Below are 23,126 nucleotides of genomic sequence, written 5' to 3'. Positions count from 1 at the left end.
ATCATATCTTGGGTCACAAATCAAGCCTTGGTAAACTTAAGAAAATTGAAGTCATGTCAAGTATCTTTTCCCCTCACAATGCTATGAGACTAGATATCAATTACAGGAAAACAAACTGTAAAAATACAAATACGTGGAGGCTAAACAATACACTACTAAATAACCAAGAGATCGCTGAAGAAATCAAAGTGGAAATCAAAAAATACCTGGAAACATATGAAAATGAAAACGCGATGACCTAAAACCTATGGGATGCAGCAAAAGCACTTCTAAGAGGGAAGTTTAGAGCAATACTATCCTACCTCAAGAAACAAGAAACATCTCAAACAACCTAACCTTACACCTAAAGCAATTAGAGAAAGAAGATCAAAAAAACCCCAAAGTTAGCAGAAGGAAAGAAATCATAAAGATCAGATCAGAAATAAATGAAAAGGAAATGAAGGAAACAGTAGCAAAGCTCAATAAAACTAAAAGCTGGTTCTTTGAGAAGATAAGCAAAATTGATAAACCACTAGCCAGACTCATCAAGGAAAAAGGGAGAAGACTCAAATCAATAGAATTAGAAATGAAAAAGAAGAACAAGTGACCTTGCAGAAATACAAAGAACCATGAGGGTTTACTACAACTATATGCCAATTAAGTGGACAACCTGGAAGAAATGGACAAATTCTTAAAAAAGCACCAGCTTCTGAGACTGAACCAGAAAGAAGTAGAAAATATAAACAGACCAGTCACAAGCACTGAAATTGAAACTGTGATTAAAAATCTTTCAGCAAATAAAATCCCAGGACCAGACGGCTTCACAGGCAAATTCTATCAAACATTTAGAGAAGAGCTAACACCTATCCTTCTCAAACTCTTCCAAAATATAGCAGAGGGAGGAACACTCCCAAACTCATTCTACAAGCCCACCATCACCGTGATACCAAAACCAGACAGAGATGTCACAGAGAAAGGCCAATATCAGTGATGAACATTGATGCAAATATCCTCAGCAAATACTAGCAAACAGAATCCAACAGCACATTAAAAGGATCATACACCATGATCATATGTGGTTTATCCCAGGAATGCAAGGATTCTTCAATATACGGAAATCAATCAATGTGATACACCATATTAACAAGCAGAAGGATTAAAACCATATGATAATCTCTATAGATGCAGAAAAAGCCTTCAAAAAATTCAACACCCATTTATGATAAAATTTCTCCAGAAAGTAGGCACAGAGGGGACTTACCTCAACATAATAAAGGCCATATATGACAAACCCACAGCCAACATCATTCTCAATGGTGAAAAACTGAACACATTTCCTCTAAAATCAGGAACAAGACAAGGATGCCCACTCTCACCACTATTATTGAACATAGTTTTGGAAGTTTTACCCTCAGCAATCAGAAGAAAAAGCAGTAAAAGGAATCCAAATTGGAAAAGAATAAGTAAAACTGTCACTGTTTGCAGATGATGTAATACTATACATAGAGAATCCTAAAGATGCACCAGAAAACTACTAGAGCTAATCAATCAATTTGGTAAAGTACCAGGATACAAAATTAATGCTTAGAAATCTCTTGCATTCCTATACACTAATGATGAAAAATCTGAAAGAGAAATTAAGGAAATACGCCCATTTACCATTGCAACAAAAAGAATAAAATACCTAGGAATAAACCTACCTATGGAGACAAAAGACCTGTATGCAGAAAATTATAAGACACTGATGAAAAAATTAAAGATGATACAAACAGATGGAGAGATATACCATGTACTTGGATTGGAAGAATCAACATTGTAAAAATGACTATACTACCCAAAGCAATATACAGATTCAATGAAATCCCTATCAAACTACCACTGGTATTTTTCACAGAACTAGAACAAAAAATTTCACAATACGTATGGAAACACAAAAGACCTCGAATAGCCAAAGCAATCTTGAGAAAGAAAAACGGGGCTGGAGGACTCAGGATCCCTGACTTCAGACTATACTACAAAGCTACAGTAATCAAGACAGTATGGTACTGGCAAAAAAACCAAAATATAGATCAATGGTACAGGATAGAAAGCCCAGAGATAAAACCACACACATATGGTCACCTTATCTTTGGTAAAGGAGGCAAGAATATACAGTGGAGGAAAGACAGCCTCCTCAATAAGTGCTGATGGGAAAACTGGACAGCTACCTGTAGAATAATGAAATTAGAATACTTCCTAACACCATACACAAAAATAAACTGAAAATGGATTAAAGACCGAAATGTAAGGCCTTAAGCTATAAAACTCTTAGAGGAAAACAGGCAGAACAGTCTATGACGTAAATCACAGCAAGATCCTTTTTGACCCACCTGCTAGAGAAATGGAAATAAAAACAAAAATAAACAAATGGGACCTAATGAAACTTAAAAGCTTTTGCACAGTCATGGAAACCATAAATAAGACTAAAAAACAACGCTCAGAATGGGAGAAAATATTTGCAAAATGAAACACCTGACAAAAGATTAATCTGCAAAGTATACAAGCAGTTCATGCAGCTCAATATCAAAAAAACAAACAACCCAATCCAAAAATGGGCAGAAGATCTAATTAGACATTTCTCCAAAGAAGATATACAGATTGCCAGCAAACACATGAAAGGATCCTCAACACCGCTGATCATTAGAGAATTGCAAATCAAAACTACAATGAGGTATCACCTCACACCAGTCAGAATGGCCATTATCAAAAAATCTACAAACAATTAATGCTGGAGCAGGTGTGGCTATAAGGGAACCCTCTTGCACTGTTGGTGGGAATGTAAATTGATACAGCCACTATGGAGAACAGTATGGAGGTTCCTTAAAAAACTAAAAATAGAACTACCATACAACCCAGCAATCCTACCATTGGGCATATACCCTGAGAAAACCATAGTTCAAAACAGTCTTGTACCAGTATGTTCATTGCAGCTCTATTTACAATAGCCAGGACATGGGAGCAACCTAGGTGTCCACTGAAAGATGAATGGATAAAGAAGATGTGGCACATGTATACAATGGAATATTACTCAGCCATAAAAAGAAACGAAATTGAGTTATTTGTAGTGAGGTGGATAGACCTATTGTCTGTCATATAGAGTGAAGTAATTCAGAAAGAGAAAAACAAATACTGTATGCTAACACATATATATTGAATCTAAAAAAGAGGTTCTGATGAACCTAGTGGCAGGACAGGAATAAAGATGCAGATGTGTAGAATGGACTTGAGGACGCTGGGTGGGGAAAGTGTAAGCTGGAACGAAGTGAGAGAGTAGCATTGATATATATACACACTACCAAATGTAAAACAGAAAGCTAGTAGATGCAGCTACATAGCACAGGGAGATCAGCTCGGTGCTTTGTGACCAACTAGAGGTGTGCAATAGGGAGGTGGGAGGGAAATGCAAGAGGGAGGGGATATGGGGATATATTTATACATATAGGTGATTCATTTTGTTATACAGCAGAAACTAACACAATATTTTAAGGCAATCATACTCGAATGAACATGTTAAAAAAAAAAAAAGAACCTACTGTATAGCACAGGGAACTCTGTTCAGTACTCTGAAAAGTTGCTTTTTATGACTTTACACATCTGGTTGAGTGAATGGGCTTCTATTACGGTCTTGGTCTCAGTAGGTAGTACCATATCAACAAAGATATCCTAATGTATGTCTTTGAAATTTTTTGCTAGACTTTGTAATGGCCCTGCAACTATGCTTCTTCTCCAAGCCTTGCCTCCCTAAAAGTATAGCTTCTTCACAGATGCAGAATGCTGTTTCTAAAACAGGTTTGGTAGTTTCACTCCTTTGCTGAACTTTCATCATCTTGTATACCGAAGACAATTCTTTACAATTTGGTCTTCACTCACTTCTTTGATCTCAATGTTTGTTGCTGTTCCCTTACATGAATCCTGCATTCTAGCCATGAATAAATCTTTTTTATTTTAGAATATATTTTTGTTTTTACTTTGGAATAAAATTACATTTACAGAAACTTTGTGAAGATGGAGTACAATTTAAATATACCCCCACCAGCTTTTCCTATACTTAGCATCTTACACTACTGTGGTATATCTGTCAAAACCAAGAAACAAATATTGTTACATTACTGATAAACTTTATGCTTCATGTATAGATTGGCAGCAGCTTCTCCATTAATGTCCTTTTTCTCTTCTAGGGTCCCATCAAGGATACCGCATTGCATTTAATCATAACATCTCCTTAGTCTCCTCTGGTATGTAACCATTTCTCAGATTTTTCTCATTTTTTATGACCTTGAGAATTTTGAGGAGTACTGATATTCTGTAGAATGTCTGTCAATTTGGGTTTGTTTGATGTTTTTCCTCATGGTTAGACTGGAGTTATAGGGTTTTGTAAAGAATACCACAGAGGTGACAAGCTCTGCGCATCCCATCATATCAAGGGGAACATACTATCAACATAACTTATCACTGTGATGTTAACCTGGACCTCTTGCTTAACGTAGTGTTTGTCAGGTTTCTTCACTGTAAATTTACTAATGTCCTCTTTCCATACTCTGTTCTTTGCAAGTGAGTCACTAAGTCAGCCTACACTCAAGGGTGAGGGAAAGATTAAGCTCCACCCCCTGGAGGGAAAAGTATACCATTTATTATTTGGAATTCCTCTGTAAAGGCAATTTATCTCCTTTCCCTTATTTATTTATTTATTGGCTTGTTTATTTATTTATTTACTGGCTTAGTCAATAAAGTATATCAGCATGATCTTATGAATATTCAGCTTCTACTTTGGATTATAATCCAATACTACATTATTTATTTTGTTGCTCAGTGTGTTCCAGCTTTGGCCACTGGGAGCTTGAAATCGTTGGTTCAGACTTTCGAATAGCTGGATTAGTAAAGACTGGTGTTTTACCAGTAATGAAACCAGCTCAGGCCTGCCTAAGCCAAAAAAGAAATTTGTTAGACATAGGAGCATCCCCAGAACCTTTGAGCTAGAATACACTTAGGTCTCTGAAAGACAGAAATGGATATTTAGAAGGCAGTCAGGACCCCTACTTCTCTCTTCTACTTTATTCACCGTGTCTAATTCATTTTTTCCTCCCTTTGCAACCTCAGACTGCTCAGTAGCTGCTACTACAGAGCTACTGCCTTCATGTGTTTAAGTTACAGTTACATAAGGAGAGTGATATGCCTTTCTTAAGGCCCCACATCAAATTATTTGGAAAAGAAATTGTATTGCCTAACTTAGTTTAAATGTGCACTTTTGGCCCAAGAAGCTATGGCCGGGAGTGTGGTGTGGGTCATGAAGTTCAAACTTGTCTCTGGAGGTCCACACCTGTGTCAGTGTCATAGATTAGGGAGGCCTTTCCTAAGTAAGGGTGTATTGTTTTGAGCTTTCCAGGCACCAATAAAGGGTCCACTGTAAATGTATGTGGCCTTAGAATGCTGCTTCCTCTACCTTAAATTCACTTTTACCTTTGATTTGCACAGAAGGCTCCCATCAGTCATTACTTCTAGGATATCATCTCTGTCCGACTATTTCTCATAGTTATACTCATGTGATCACCTACAAAATTTTATTATTGTAAATATATTTATTATACGGTACCTATGTACATATTTTTTCTCAAGATTCTAAGCCTCTTGAGGAAGCTTTCATGTGTAGTTCTTTTTAACATCTCTAAGATCTAATATAGTCTCTAGAACATTATAGGTTCAATAAATGGTTTTTAAATGAGTAAATGACCAAGTATTAGTAAGATATGCATTAAACTATGGTAAGGCTGAAGACACTGAAACTAAAGTGCAAAATTAATCAGCTTTAGTTAAAAATATATTAATATTTTCTGATAAAACAGTTAAAGAGGCGATTTTCTCTCCACCACTCCTCACAAAGAAACCTTAGAAAATAGGATGCCTTAAAAGAAAAACGCAGCTCTTCAGTAATGGGAAGAATTGGGAAGATTCAAAGGCAAGTGAGCTGAACAAATTTTTAAGAGACAAGTGGAAATGAAAGAAAGTAAAAAACAGTATTAATTTGCAGGGCCTAATTCAATCAGCAAGAAAAGATTTCTCGAATGTATTTGTAGGAGACAGACGGTAAAGAGAAAATTGGTTTGCTGAAAAATGAGAATGGGGAATTAGAGACATAGGCCAAGGAAAGGGAAATTTGTTCAACAGCTGTATTTTGCTTTGGTCTTTACAGATCTAAGGGGAGATATGGGATCACTTAGAATAGAAACCATTGCTCTTCTTTTAAAGTAGACAAGCCACACCTGAGGACGGATAAATGCCTAAGAGGGCAGTTGAAAGAAACACATTCAAACTCTACCAAGTCTGTCTAGACTCATTGAATTAATAATGGTGGCCCTCATCTCAGGCACTTATACTTGGTCTTATCTGGTTTCTTGACTTTTCAGTCACCTATCAATAATCCACTGTGGTTTTAGGAACCCCACTTGGAATTCTCAACCTGCTGTATTTTACCTAAGACCATAATGTTGTACTGGAAAGAGTACAGACTGATGAGTTAGAGGAACTGAAATTCTAGCCTTGAGTTGGAGATAGGAATTTGGATTACAGTAGCATGTCATTTTATGTTAAAACGTTGACAGTAGAAAAGGTTAGCTAACAAAATCTTAGGTAGTAAAATGAGCAATAGGCCAAGGAAGAATTAAGGGGAATACCGGCACTTTAGGATCAGAAAGAGGGAGAGGGCATCAAAGTAAGGAGATTAGAAAAGAATGGTTCAGGACATAAGAGGAGAATAAGAATGTGTTATCACAGACAAATAGGGACGAGAGAGTCTCAAGTAAGAGAAAGTATTCAACAGAATCAAATGCTGTAAAAGGATTGGGTAATTTCATTTTTTAAAGGTCCTTTATATTGAATATTGTCATATCCATTTTGAGGGTATTATTTTGGGTTATCTTTTTTATGAGACCCATGACTTTGCTTTGATTTTCTTTTTATTTTTATTGAAACAACCTATTTTTCCAAGACCCAGACAACAATATTTTTGGTGTGGATTTGCTCTGATAACATTACCTTATATTCTTAATTGTAATGTATTTTTGCTACTTTAATTTTCCTTAATATCACTACCAATCACTTCTTAAGAAGATAAGCTGGTGCTGTTTATATTGTGATTCTATTCCCCATCCCTACTCCAAAAACCATTATTGGTGGTGATTTTGTTTTCTAGGAGGATGACTTTTGAACTAGGGAAGAAATTTGGATTTTGGATAGAGAAAAGTCTCAGTTTAAATCTCAGTTCTGTCATTTCACATTTGCATGTTCTTGGACATTGCATTTAATCTATCAGAGGCTTATTTTTCTCATTTGTACATCTATAAAAGGCATCTAATATCTATGTCATAGAATGCTTTTGAAGATATATGTGAACATAAGTTTACAATTGAAAATATTACTTTGTTGTAGTGTAAATTTATTTAATTACGTTCAGTTCAGATGAGATGTCTTTTGAACAGATTAATTTTCTGTAGGTTAAAAAGTAAGGTTCAGCCTGTGGTTCTAGACGAAATCAAAGTCTTTTCATATTCTTCTATTAGCCCAGGGCAGTCCTGTAGTGAAACACTCATCTTGGGCAAATACCAACTTACAGTCATCTTCTCATTTTGTGCATGGTCTCTAGGGGAATACCACAGATAAAATTTTGTATTTCCAATTACACTTACATGAATACCTTAGGCACCTCCAGTTAAGCAGTCTCTTCTTTCACAGTTTGTCTACTGAAAACACTGAACACTGGAAATTGAAATGTCTTTGAATTGTCATTTCTCCAAGATTCCCTAGAAACAGTATATGGAGGGGGTTGTTCAGGCATATAAATATGACCTGATTTCCATTGCCTCAGGCTTTGCTTTCACTGTCTATCACTGACTATCAGAATAAACTTGTCCATCATCGTCTTCAAGAGAGGGAACATCAAAAAACATGTGTTTCAGGCAGCACCTTGATTATATTAATACATACCTGGGCCTTAATCACTGACTTCCTAATTCCATATTCACACCAGCTCAGAATGTTGCCTGTGGTGAGGAATGAATTTCTTTATTTTACAGCTTCAGATTTGGCAACCTATTATCTTCAGGACTGCAGGTTCCTTTATAGTAATATCCCCTACAGGTATCCTTCTCTGACCTAATTACCCATCTCTGCTCCTCTCCCCTCCAGAAAACTTGGTTAGTGCCTTTACGTCTCTTGGCATACCTTATCAAGGCACTTATGCATCCATTGTACTTCATATGTTTCCATGACTCTTCCTCTGCTAGCCTTGAGAGAAGGTGTTGCCTTTTTAACCTATGTCTATATCCCTATGTCCAAAATTCCTATGATGGAGGAATTAAATATCATTAAATATCAGTTGGATGACTCAGCAAATGGACAGAGTCCTTATTTGACTTCTGATCCTATGATATTTAATATTTCCATGATTCCACAAATTCTCCTTTTTGATCCAGACATCAACAGAAATACTTCACCCTCACTCTGTTGGTTCAACAGTAAACTTTTTTTTTCCTGTTTTCAGCATACATTTAAAACACATGCTCATTTTCATATTACTCTGAAACCTTTTTAGGATACTTGTGCTGGAAACATTAAGGGGTTGTCAAGCTTCTAAAATAATTAACTTGGGAACAGGATATCTGAAGGTTGAAGATCAAATATTATCTTCTTTTAAGAAATTTTCTTGACTTTCCAAGGAATGTTAGACCCCTAGAACTTGATTCATTCCCTCTTATAGAACTCAACTTGTCACAGTTTAAGGTATCCACTTATAGGGAAGACACAGACTGGGAGCTTCCTCAGGACAATATCTTTGTTTCTTACTCATTTTTTTTCCTTATGCCTGGTTGAGTATCATTTTCTAAAACTTTGCACACATTTTTCCCTCTGAATAGAACACTCTATTCAAAACCCTCTACCATTGCCACCTCCTACCCTATTCCAGTAGCAATACAAACACACATACTTCTCTGGGTAACCCCTAAATATTCTTTAAATTTCAGCTTTTACCTACTTTCAAAAATGTCCTATGGCTGCCCCCATCTCTCACTCCACATGGTTGTATTTATCGTATTGTTTTTCAATGGTTCACTTTATTTTCCATACTAACCTGTGAGCTCTTTAAGGTCAAGAACTGTGTCTTGTTCTCCTTTTTGTGTCCCATGTCCATTCTAAGCGTGAACATAGTAGGTGATGAGCACAGATATTTTAAAGATAAGTGTACCACTCTGCCAGTCTTCCGTGCAAGTATCTAATCAGTTATTGGCCAAGCAGTAAATCCTTCATTCATTTTGCATACTGGTGCTCTTCTCATACCTATACCTAAACTTCATTAAGTGAGCTCATTGATGTGGAGATTTCTGGAAAAGCTTTATAGCTATTATTTGGGATTAGGGTTCAGTGAGTAACAACAGTGAGTAACATGACAGTTACATGTTATATGACTATTATTGATCAGATTTCAAGAGAAAGTCCATTAACCCTAGCATTTCCTTTGGTGGAAGAGCTGCTTTGTAGATTGGTCCTTCTGTGGTGGAATGAGATGGCTCAAAAATTTAGTTCCAGAAAGCACATGTAAAAAAGTGAAATTGTAAAGGGCCACGCAGGCTGGGTCTACTGTTTCAGCAATTCTTCTGGTGACAGCCAGAGGTGACTAAGGGCCTCCTGAGAATTATGAAATGTTATCTGTGTTATGAGCAGAAGCTTTGAAAGAGCAATTATAAGTGTTTCTTATTTTCTGTTTCCTTATAATCAAGCATTCCACCAAACAACTCACACCAAGGTGCCATTATGTTCAGTTGCTGATTGATTATCATTGTTTAAATGAGACCTTCAGGGAATATATTAGGTAGTGTTTGTTCAAAATTGGGAACTAAGTAGCATTGTTGACTCAGTGTAGTTGTGAGTGAATGTACTTTCCATTACACATCTTCTATGCCTGCCTACGTTAAGCTCTCCCCTTCTCTTCCTTCCTTCCTCCCTCCTGCACTTTTTTCCTCCTTTTCACCTATCTTTGTTGAGTTTCTATTATATGTAGGCCTTTCGCTTAAGTAAATGAACAATTTCAACGTAGCTCAAAAATTTTGACAAAGATATGTACAGAATATCTGAGGATGAGAAAATAATTCAATCCATCTGAGAAGAAGAGAGATCAACAACATCCCTCACCAAAAAACCCACATACAAACAAACAAAACCAAGGCTTCTTAGTGGAAGTGATCAAATAGTAGTTCACTAGGGTTAAAGAAATAGGACATCTCAGGAAGGCATCACGTTTCTCTAGAGGGCATCACAGAGGTTTTCAAGGAAAGTATAGATCTCTGCTATCCAATATGGTGGCCAATAAGCACATGTGGTTATTTAAATTTAAATGAATTAATATTAAATTAAATTTAAAAATTACTTTCTCGGTTACACAAGCCACTTTCTAAATACTCCATATCTACATGACTATCATATTGAACAATGTACATATAGAGCATTTCTAACATCACAGAAAATTCTGTCAGCATTAAATTTTAATAATTGTGCTAGGGGAAGAGGGTGCATTTTGGAGGAATGGCTCATAATTCAGTTAGCTTAGTGAGAAAGAAAATAAGACAAATTATAATAATTAAATTAATAGCTATCATTGATTAAATACCTACTGTCTTTCATATTGCTTATATTTGATACTCATAGGTATTACTCTTATAAAAGTGGAGACTGAAGTTTGGAGAAGTACCTTTTCCAAGATCACTTAGCTAGTGAATAGTTTAAAGCAGAAGACCAAGACAAAGGAGAATGGATATCTAAGAAGTTTGGATTGTGTACATTAGACAGTGGGGCAGAAATGAATGTTCTAAGCAAGAAAGTGGTATGATGGGAGCTACACTTGAAGAAAAGTATCCCTGATTGATGGATGATGTATCTTTGGTCAGTGGAATAGCTTTCATCAGATGTCTGAGGTTAAACCTCAGAGTATTTTAGAGTTCAGTAAATTCTCTGTAAAACCTAGCCTTGGAGTATCTCCCTTTGCCTAGGTTTTATCAAAAGAAAAGCTAGAGGGTGGGCATAGAAAGAAAATGTTGTAGATTATCACATAGGCAGGAGTGTTTTTTAAGGTACAAACAACTCATGTCTCAGAAAATGTAGTCATCCAAGACATTGATGTTTGTAAAATTATTCATGTAAAATGTTATTCAGGCATACTTCATTTTATTGTGCTTTGCTTTATTGCATTTCACAGATAGTGCGTTTATTACATATTGAAATTTTGCTACAATCTTGTGTCGAAGAAGCTTATTGGAGCCATTTTTCCAAGAGCATTGGCTCGCTGTGTGTCTTTGTACCGCATTTTGGTAATTCTCACATATTTCTAACTTTTAAATTATTACTATAGTTTTTTATGGTGATGTGTGATCAGCGATCTTTGATGTTACTATTGCAAAAAATTATAATACAGTGAAGGCTCAGAAGAGGGTTAGCATTTTTTAGCAATTCTTATTTTTTGATTAAGGCATAGACATTCTTTTTTTAGACATAATGCAATTGCACACTTAATAGATTTCAGTATAGTGTAAACATGATTTTATATGCCCTGGGAAATCACAGAATTCATGTGACTCTACTTATTGCGATACTCACTTTATTGCAGTGGTCTGGAACTGAACACCCAATATCTCCAAGATATGCCTGTATATTTATAATTATCATATCCATACCCACACACTCACACCCACACACCTCCATTTATACACACACACACACAAACACACACACACACATTCTCATAACAGTCACTACTGTTGAAAAACAGAGGTTTTATTTTAACATGTAAATTCAGTGGAGCTTTAGTATTCTTAGTTTTATCTTTTCAATAATTATTCAACAAATGTTAATGAGAACCTACTATGGTAGGTACTAGAGATGCAATGACAATTTAGTTTATGATCTAGTAGAAGATACAGAAAAGAAATCATGTAATTACAGTGCTTGATAAGTGCTACCATGACAATTTGTTCCCTTGCTGAGGCACAAACCTGAATGCTGAGCTGTGAATTACTGAGATAGTGAATGATGTTAGTCTATCACATCCCAATGCAGCTGGGTTGTTCTCTCCTTCTCCTTACCTACTTATAAATTCTCCTAAGGTTGTAAAAATGTTTTACTTATGAAATATTGCTGACAAAGGGAGAGATAGAACTTTAGTAAATGTAGAAAACTGTAGTTAAAATTTGAAGCTATGCCAGGGAACTCGTTACTCTCAACAGAAATATAATTTGAGGTAAAGAAGAGAACCTGAAAAATAATCCATTTATAAGTTTAGGAGTTCACAAAGGTTCCACGGTATAAGTATGATGACTCCCAAGACAGTGTCCAGGGTCTACTGTAAGAAAGGCAAATAAACAGCCACTCTTTTTTATCTTCTAAAAACAAGTCACCCATGAGATCACAGTAGAAAAACTTTAATGAAGTTGATGGATTTTACTCTTGAGTGTGTCCAGGCAGTATTGGCCTAAAATATACTACAGTGCCTGACGATTTCTTTTCTGAGTTTTGCCAGCTATTTGGATATTTAGCCAAAGAAGTGGGTACAGGTACCTTCTGATAGTATTCATTGAATTTTTGAGGATATTGTTACAAAGCAGTAATAAATTGAAATACATTTTTAGTACAATTATTAACTCTTGCTCTGATTCTGCTATTCACATATTACATAAGTTCTGCTAAAGCCAGTACTGTTAGATCAACCCTTCTGCAAATAACAAGTACTAACTCTGGAAAAAATTTTAAACACGAAAAAGAAAAAGATATGAAGGAACTTGAGAACAACCCAAAGCAGACACATATGAAGGAACTTGAGAACAACCCAAAGCAGACACATACCAGAGCAGTGTCTGCCCTTGGAAGAAAGGGACAGCCTTGGATGAGTTTCACATTTTTTATGGCTATTTTCCTGAGAACATGCCTCATTGTGTGTCATGTGGGAACAACAAAAACCTAGTCTTACTTGCTTCAGGAACCAGAAGGCAGAGTTCAGGGTCATCACAGTTACTAGGAAGTGAGGGAGAATCCTGGAAAGGAGAGAACCAGAGAGCGGAGACCACAGTTTGGTGTATAGACACTGTACAAATCTCTCTCTGACCCCTGAAGCAGATACGTGTAAAGCAGACTCCAAAAAACCTAATTAACTCTAAAAGCACAATGGCCTGCAAAAAAAAAGAAGACAAAGTTTTGCAGTTTGAGTCCAGCCAAGTTAGTTGGCTGCTAAGACACAAACACACACACGTGCATGCACACACACACACACGCAACAACACTCTTCAGAGACTATAACAGAAAAGTCTTACAACATATTATTCATAATTCCAGAATACAATCTGAAATCACCTGACATTTTAAAAGGTAGTAAGACATCTATTCTGAAGAGAAAAGAAACTAGTCAGTACTCTGAGATGACACAGGTGTTGTGATTAGCAAAGATTTCAAAATAGGAGTTCCAGAAAGAGAGGAGAGAGAGGATGGGACAGAAACAATATCTGAAGAAACAACAGTTGATAATTTCTTATATTTGATGAAAGGCATAGGAGAGGCTCAATGAATCTGTCATGATAAATAAAACACTGATGAAAATAAAATGTAAATAAAACATTTCGAAAACAACTGGAGAAGAAAAATTACACATTACATGCAGGGGAACAATGAATCAAATGATGACTGACTTCTCCATCAGAAAGAGTGGGTGCCATAAGACAGTAGGAGACTACCTTTAACTGACTGGGAGAAAGCAAAATAATAAAGGTCAACCTAGACTATATCACTGATAATATTCTTCATGAATAAAAGCAAATAAATACATTTTCAGATAAAAAAAAGACTAAGAGAATTTGTTGTCATTAGTCCAGCACTAAAAGAAATGTTAAAGGAACGTCTTCAGAATTATGAAAGGAGAATTCTGCTGAACTGTCGGCCTATAAAATATATAAATGTAATATATACAAGAGCTATAACATAAAGGATGAGGAGGTTGTAAATAAAACTATATGTTAGAAGTTTTCTAAATTTGGTGTAAAATGACACAAAATTAACTCTAAATACAATGTGAAAAGTTAAGGATGAATAATCTCTACAGCAACCATTACAGAATAATGCAAATAAGTATAACTAAAGTCAACAGATAAGTTAAAATCCTAAAAAAAAATTTAAGGCAGCAAAGCAATAAAAGTGGGAAAATAACAGCAACAAAGAAAACAGAGAAAATAAATAGAAAATCATGATTAAATCAAACCATACCAAAATACATTGAGTGCAACAATGGGCTAAACATGCCAATAAAATGGCAGAGATTATCAGAGTAGATAAAAAAGCAAGACCTAACTATATGCTATCCACAAGAAATACACTTTAAACACAGAGATACATACAATAGGTTAAAGTAAATGGAAGGAAAATGATATATATCTTGAAAACAGTAAGCTTAAGAAGGCTAAAGTGGCTATATTACTATCACATCCAGTAGGCTCGAAATAAAGTATATTACCAGAGATCAAGGGAGGTATATCATAATAATAAAAGAGAATTCTTGTCAGGAAGATGTAACAGTTGTAAAAGTATATGCGCCTTACAACAGAACTTTGAAATGCATGAAGCAAACATTTTCAGAATTAAAAAGAAAAACAGACAATTTTCACAATCATTATTAGATATTGTAACACACTGTCCTCAGCAGTTGATGGAATAATTATACCAAAATAGTCAGTGGTCCATACACCAAAATGGACCTTATGACAGTCCATAAAAAGTCTCAATACGTTTAAAAATATATAAATACCACAAAATAAATTACATCAGTAACAAAAAGATATTCCAAAAATCCCTAAGTATTGGCATATTAACCAGTGTACTTATAAATAACTCATGGATTAAAGAAGAAATCACAAGGGAAATTAGAAAATAGTTTGAACTGAATGATAGTAAAAATACAATATATCAAGTTCTGTGGTATGTAACTAATCAGGCTTTAGAGGGAATTTAAATTTTTAATGCTTATGTTAGCAGTTTGGAGAGAAATCTATAGTTTTAAATGCTTATGTGCCTTAAAATGATCTATAATAAAAGACCTAAAGTTCCACCTTAAGCTAGGAAAAAAAGGGCAAAGTAAACTCCAAATAGGTAGGGAGAAGGAAATAATAAAGGTAAGAACAGAAATAATGAAATATAAAGCACATAATGTATATGTATAACTGAATCACGTTGCTGTACACCTGAAACTAACACAACATTGTAAATCAACTATAGTCCAATATAAAACATAAATCAAAAAAAGAAGTAAAATAAAAATAGTTGAGATTAAAAACCCACAATAGATAAAATAAAGTTGAATCTTCTGCCTGGTTAAAATTTAACCATGCAATCCTGCTGGCTCTAGAATCTGGGAAGAGAAGCTTTCTAGGCTCCCAGAATCTGTGGACGAGAGAGCTTAGAAGGGCAGAAATGGTGCTGAGTACAAATAGATACATATATCCAGAGAACAGCCATTTCAGTGACAAACTACAGTCTGGTACACACTCAAGCAGCACAGGGACTCTCTTTTGAAATTTATAATTTCTTCAACTTCTAGTGCTTTCTTAGGCACATAGAAATCAGTGACTACTTAATTAATGAATGGCAAGATAATAGTAATGAGGGTTATTTCCATCAAATTCTCTTGGATATGTCTTTCTGGGGTTAAAGGAACAAAAGTCATGGGCCTGGGAACCAGTGTGTGTGCGTGTGCGTGTGTGTGTGTGTGTGTGTGTGTGTGTGTGTGTGTGTGTGTGTGGCTTTAACTGATTATGGGTTTCAATCTTTGAACTTCTGTTCTCTCCTAATGTTCTTGCCTTAACAGGGGTTGATATAATTTAACAGGAGATGTGACATTTCTATTATTACCAAGAAATGTTAAGTAGAAAGATATTCTGGGAAATAGACTCTCCATAGGTAATCAAAATTACATGAAGCCAGATGTCCAAGTTGCTAATTATATAATTATTATGAAATATAATTTGATTCAAATATATTACTTTGTAATGGGAAAATACAGTCTTATTAAGTTTCAGACAGTAAAATCTTCCCACTTTTTAAGATGATGTATCCATGGAACAGTCATTTGTAACAATTTTCATTATGACTTTTTCATTTTCCAGAAAGCTTCTCACCACAAAATAATAGGTTTTCAGTTTCATCAGGGAAAGATTTCAATTGTAATAGGACATGTGTTATGTTGTATAAGTTTGGGATGTTGAGAGAAAGCAAAGTGACATGTGCTTTCAGCCTTAAAAAAATTATTGGTCAGAACGCTTAACATGAGATCTATCATCTTAACAAATCTTTAAGTGTATAATACAATACTGTTAATTATAGGTACAATGTAGTACAGCAGATTTCTAGAACTTACTCATCTTCCATAATTGAGACTTAATGCTTTTGATTAGCAACTCCTCATTTCTCCCTTCCCCCCATGACAACTGGCCTTAGCAATGATTTCATTTGATATAACACCAAAAGCATAGGCAACAAAATCCAAAATAGACAAGTGGGACTACTTCAAACTGAAAAGCTTCTTCACAGCAAAGAAAACAATTAATAGAGTGAAAGGGCAGCCTATGGAATGGGAGAAAATATTAGCAAACCATATATAAGATAAGAGATTAATTTCCAAAAAATATAGGGAACTATTACAACTCAATCCAAAAAAAAAATAACCTGATTTAAAAATGGGCCAAATGCTTGAATATACATTTACCCAAAGAAGATGTATTGTCAGCAGGTTTATGGAAAGATGCTCAACATCACTAATCACCAGGGAAATGCAAATCAAGACCACAATGAGATATAACCTCATACCTGTTAGGATGGCTACTATCAACCAAAAAAAATACAAGTATTGGTGAGGTTTTGGAGAAATCGGAACCCTTGTACATTGCTGGTAGAAAAGCGAAATGGTCCAGTTGTGGTGGAAAACAGTAAGGAGGTTCCTCAAAACATTAAAAATAGAACTACAATATTTTTCAGGCTTTTAAAAAATTTAACATTTTATTTTAAGATAATTATAAATTCACAGTTGTATGCAATAATATAGAGTTCCTATGTACCCTTTACTCAGTTTCCCCCAATGGTAACAACTTGCAAAACTGTACTATCATATCACAACCAGTATATTGACATTGGTATGGTCAAGAGATAGAATACTTTCATCACTACAAGCATTCCTCATGTTGCTGTTTTATAGCCAGATTTACTTCTCTTGAGCCCTCCATCCCTTTAAACACTGATAACCACTTTCATCATTTCTATAACTTTGTCATTTCAAGAATTATATAAATGGATTAATACAGTATGTAACCTTTTGGGATTGGCTTTTTCGCTCAGCATAATTCACTGGAAATTCTTCCAGGTTGTATATATCAATAGTTAATTTCTTTTCACTGCTGAGCAGTGTTCCACGGTATGGATATACCACTGTTTAATCAGTCACCTATTGAAGGACACCTGAGTTATTTCCATTTGGGGGCTATTATAAATAAAGCTACTTTAAACATTTATGGACAGGTTTTTGTGTGAAGATAATTCTTAATTCCTATGGGATAGATTCCCAGGGGTGTAATTTCTGGTTTATATGGTACTTGCATATTTAGGTTTTTAAGAAACTGTCAAACTGTATTCTAGGATGGCTAAACTATTTCATATTCTCATCAGCAGTGTCTCAATAATCCAGTTTCTCTGCATCCCCACGAGTGTTTGTTGTCACTATTTTTTGTTTTAGCTCTTCTGATATTTACATAGTGCCATTTCATTTTGGTTTTACTTTGCATTTTTTTAATGGCTAATCACATTGAACATCTTTCATGTGCTTATTTGCTATCCACATGTTCTCTTTTTTGAAATGTCTGTACATGTCATTTGCTCATTTTCTAATCTTTTTTTTTACTGTTAAGTTTTGAGTGTTCTTTATATATTCTAGATTTTATCCTTTTTAAATAGGTGCTTTGCAAATATTTTCTCCAAGTCAGTAACTTGTATTTTAAGCCTCTTAACAGACTCTCTCACAGAGCAAAAGAGTTTAATTTTAATGATGTTCAGTTTTTCATTTCCTTTTATAGATCGTACTTTTGGTGTCAAGTATAAGAATTCTTTGCCTAGCACTTCGTACCTAGCACTAAATCTTGAAGATTTTCTTGTTGTTTTTGTTTTCTCTGTACGCGGGCCTCTCACTGTTGTGGCCTCTCCCGTTGCGGAGCACAGGCTCCGGGCGCGCAGGCTCAGCGGCCATGGCTCACGGGCCCAGCCGCTCCGCGGCATGTGGGATCTTCCCGGACAGGGGCACGAACCCGTGTCCCCTGCATCGGCAGGCGGACTCTCAACCACTGCGCCACCAGGGAAGCCCTGTATTTTTTTCTATAAGTTTTATTTTTATGTTTTCCATTTATGATTATGCTACATTTTGAGTTAATTTTTAGATAAAGCTGGAGATTTATACAAAAGCCTATTTCATCCTCGTACAAGTAGAAATTCAATTTCACACTTTAAAGAACACAGGAGAAGATGGAAGGAAGATGACAGTGCTTACCTAGGGAGCACACCATCATGCAGAAAACACAGGCCCTGGCTTTTTGATTATACAACTTAAGGTTCTATGGTTAATGTAAGATTCATATAAAATTTCTTTTCAGGCTTTTTTGAGCATCAAATATATACCTGTTGAAAGAGATTTGTCAGTTGCACAGTTAATGTAAATTTAAATTATTTTCATGATTGGGTGCAGCAGATCACAAGAAGGAAAGCTGGAGTGGGGTGAAGAGTGTAGGCTGTATAGAGGTTACAGTTTATTTTGCATTTTTATCTATCTCTCCATATTGCAGAAATCTGTGTTCCTCATTCACCTAGTATCTGGCTCTGTATATTTGAAAACAAGATAATAGACATTTTGGGGGGAATTTTTTCTTGCTTGTTCTGGCAATATCCTAGATAATCTTAATATGCACCATCAAAGGAGAGCTGATCAATGGCTAACTGTCTGCATTTCTACATTTCCCAACACCTGAAAAGAAGGGACAAAGTGTAATTCCTATTCGTTGGGTGTCAGTAGTAGGCAAAATAATGCCCCTTCCCTAAAGATACCTATACCGTAATCCTTGAAACTTAGAATATATTACATTACATGGCAAGTGGGGATTAGGGTTGCTAATCAGCTGACCTTAAACTAAAGTGATTAACCTGGATAAGTTAGTTGTGCCCAGTGTCATCACAGGCATCCTTTAAAGTGGAAGATGCTATACTGCTGGATGTGCAAAGGGGCCACCCTTAAAAGCTGAAAAAGACAATGAAATGGATTCTCCCCTTGGGCCTCAAGAAGGAATTCAACCTTGTCAACATATTGATTTTAGCCCAGTGGGATCCATTTTGGACTTCATGCTTCCAGAGCCATAAGATAATGAATGTGTGTTGTTTTATGTAACTAAGTTTATGTTAATTTGTTATGACAGCAATAGGAAAGTAACTCCAAGTAAAACTATTAAGTAAATAAAATTGATATATTTTTTATTTCCATTAACTCCCAGAGCACTTTATCTATCCCTGTCTCTATCTACCCTTGGTTTCTTTTGCTTAGTGATGGATCTCCAGCACCTGATAGAGTGCATAGCACTTAGTAGATGCTCAAAAATATCCTGATTGTGTGCATGGATACACAAACATCCTCCTCTCATTTTAATTAAATTCAACATAGATTTTATTTATTTTTTATTTAGTTGAGCTAAGTTGATTTACAACATCATATTAGTTTCAGGTGTAAAACATAGTGATTCAAAATTTTTATAAATTATACTCCATTTAAAGTTATAAAATATTGGCTCTATTCCCTTTGCTGTAAATATATCCTTGTAGCTTACTTATTTTTTACATAGTAGTTGGTATCTCTTAATCCCCTACCTTTATCTCACCCCTTCCCGTTTCCTTTTCCCTTCTGGTAACCACAAGTTTGTGCTCTATATCTGTGAGTCTGTTTCCATTTTGTTTTATTTATTTGTTTTATTTTTTAGATTCCACATGTAAGTGATAACATACAGTATTTGTCTTTGTCTGACTTATTTCACTAAGCACAGTATGCTCCAGGTCCATCTATGTTGTTGAAAATGGCAAAATTTTATTCTTTTTTATGGCTGAGTAATACTCTATTATGTATGGGTGTGTGTGTGTATACCACATCTTTATCCATTCATCTGTTGATGGACACTTAGGGTGCTTCCATATCTTGGCAATTTCTAAATGATGTGGCTATGAACATTGGGTTACACGTATCTTTTTTAATTAGTGTTTTTGTATTTTTTCGGTTATATGCTCAGGAGTAGAAGTCCTGCCTCATATGATAGTTCTATCTTCAGCTTTCTGAGAAACCTCCACTGTTTTCCACAGTGGCTGCAGCAATTTACATTTCCACCAACAGTATAGGAAGGTTCCCTTTTCTCCACATTCTCACTAAAATTCGTTATTTGTGTTTTTTTCATGGTAGCCATTCTGACAGGTGTGAGGTGATATCTCATCGTGGTTTCGATTTGCATTTCCCTGATGATTAGCAATGTTGATCATCTTTTCATGAGCCTTTCGGCCATCTGCATTTCCTCTTTGGGAAAATGTCTATTCAGTTATTCTGTACATTTTTTAATTGGGTTGTTTTTTTGATGTTGAGTTGTATGAACTGCTTATATATTTTGGATATTAACCCCTTATCAGTCATATCATTTGCAAATATTTTCTCCCATTCAGTATATTGTCTTTTCATTTTGTTCATGGTTTCCTTTGCTATGCAAAAGCTTTTAAGTTTAATTAGGTCTCATTTGTTTATTTTTGCTCTTATTTCCTGTTTTAGAAGACAGATCTAAAAAAATATTGCTATGATTTATGTCAGAGTGCTCTGCCTATGTTTTCCTCTAGGAGTTTTATGGCTTTTGGTCCTACATTTAGGTCTTTAATCCATTTTGAGTTTGTTTTTGTATATGGTGTTAGAGAATGTTCCAGAAAGAGAAATTAAGGAAACAATCCCATTTACCATTGCACTGAAAAGAATAAAATATCTAGGAATAAACTTACCTAGGGAAGTGAAAGACTTGTCTTTCACTTGGAAAACTATGACACTGATGAAAGAAACTGAAGATGATACAAACAGATGGAAAGATATACCATGTTCTTGTATTGGAAGAATTAATATTGTTAAAATGACTTACTACCCAAGGCAATCTACAGATTCAATGCAATCCCTAGGAAAATACCAATGACCTTTTTTTTACAGAAGTACAGTAAGTCCCTTACATACAGACGAGTTCTGTTCTGAGAGCACATTCATAAGTCCAATTTGTTTGTAAGTCCAACAAAGTTAGCCTAGGTACCCAACTAACACAATTGACTATATAGTTCTGTACTGTAATAGGTTTATAATACTTTTCACACAAATAATACATAAAAAAACAAACACAAAAAATAAAGAAAACATTTTTAATCTTACAGTATGGTACATTGAAAAGTACAGTAGTACAGTACAACTGCTGGCATACAGGGACTGCCATCAAATGAACAGGCAAGAAGAGTTACTGACTGGAGGAGGGAGTTGAGGTGGGAGATGGTAGAGCTGAAGGATAATCAGCAATAGGAGATAGAGGACAAGCTGCAATTTCACTCATGCCTGACATTGATGGCACATGTTCTGGTGCCTTACTGGATTCAATTCTATCTACCCTTTGAAAAAATGATCCAGTGATGCATGTTCACATCTTTGAAAGTTCGCAACTTGAAGGTTCGTATGTAGGGGACTTAATGCAGAATAAATAATTCTAAAAGTTGTATGGAAACACAAAAGACCCCAAATAGCCAAAGTAATATTGAGAAAGAAGAACAGAGCTGGAGGAATCACACTCCCTGACTTCAGACTATACTACAAAGCTACAGTCATCAAAAGAGTATGCTACTGGCACAAAAATGGAAATATAGATCAATTGAACAGGATAAAGAGCCCAGACATAAACCCATGCACCTATGTTCAATTAATCTATGACAAAGGAGGCAAGAATATACACTGGAAAAAAGAGAGTCTCTTCAATAAGTGGTGCTGGGAAAACTGGACAGCTACATGTAAAAATGAAATTAGAACATTTTTTCACATGATATACAGAAATAAACTCTTCTCATTTTTTAATTAGCTTGTTTCTTTTGATATTGAGTTGTATGAAGTATTTATGTATTTTGGATATTAAACTCTTATTGGTAACATCATTTGCAGATATTTTCTCCCATTCGGTAGGCTGTCTTTGCATTTTGTCAGTGGTTTCCTTTGCTTTGCAAACTTTTAAATTCAATTAGGTCCCATTTTTTACAATTTTTGCTTTTGTCTCCTTTGCGTCAGGAGACAGATCCAAAAAATTATTGCTATGACTTATGTCAAAAAGTATTCTGCCTATGTTTTCTTCTAGGAACTTTATAGTTTCCAGTCTTAAATTTAGGTCTTGAATCCATCTTGAGTTTATTTTTGTATATGGTTTGAAAAATATGCATTGGGTAAATAGAATAAGTGATTTTTTTTTCTGTCCAGAAGAGAAGAGTTCTGCAAAGCTTCTGAGTAGAAGTGGCATAGGAGATGAATTCTGAAGGATAATTATGTGGTTTTCATGCAGTATCAGGGGCTTCTAGGTAGAAGGAATAGCATATGCAAAGGCACAAATATGTGAAACTATAAGGCACCTTCAGGAAACGGCTGGTTGTTCAATGTGAGTGTGTGAATATATGTGTGAGGGAAAAAGACATTAGAGAAGAGGTTTGTGAATAAGCTTGAATTCTGCATAAATTGGATTTTATATTGAAGGCAGTATAGAGAGAGTAATTGCAACATGAAAAGAGATGTGACCAAATTATTATTTTAGAAATGTAACGCTGACCACCATGTGGAGGATGAATTGGATGGAGGCCAAAAGGTGGTTAGAAGGCTGTCACCATAGTCAGGACTCCCATGTGATGAGGGCTGAACTGAACAGTCACAAGATTGTGATAGTTTTGCATCGTTTTAGCAGTAAGTGTGAGAGTTAAATTGA

The sequence above is a fragment of the Pseudorca crassidens genome, chromosome 9, assembly GCF_039906515.1.
Source record: "Pseudorca crassidens isolate mPseCra1 chromosome 9, mPseCra1.hap1, whole genome shotgun sequence".
NCBI classification, from domain to species: domain Eukaryota; kingdom Metazoa; phylum Chordata; class Mammalia; order Artiodactyla; family Delphinidae; genus Pseudorca; species Pseudorca crassidens.
This window is presented reverse-complemented; position numbering follows the sequence as displayed.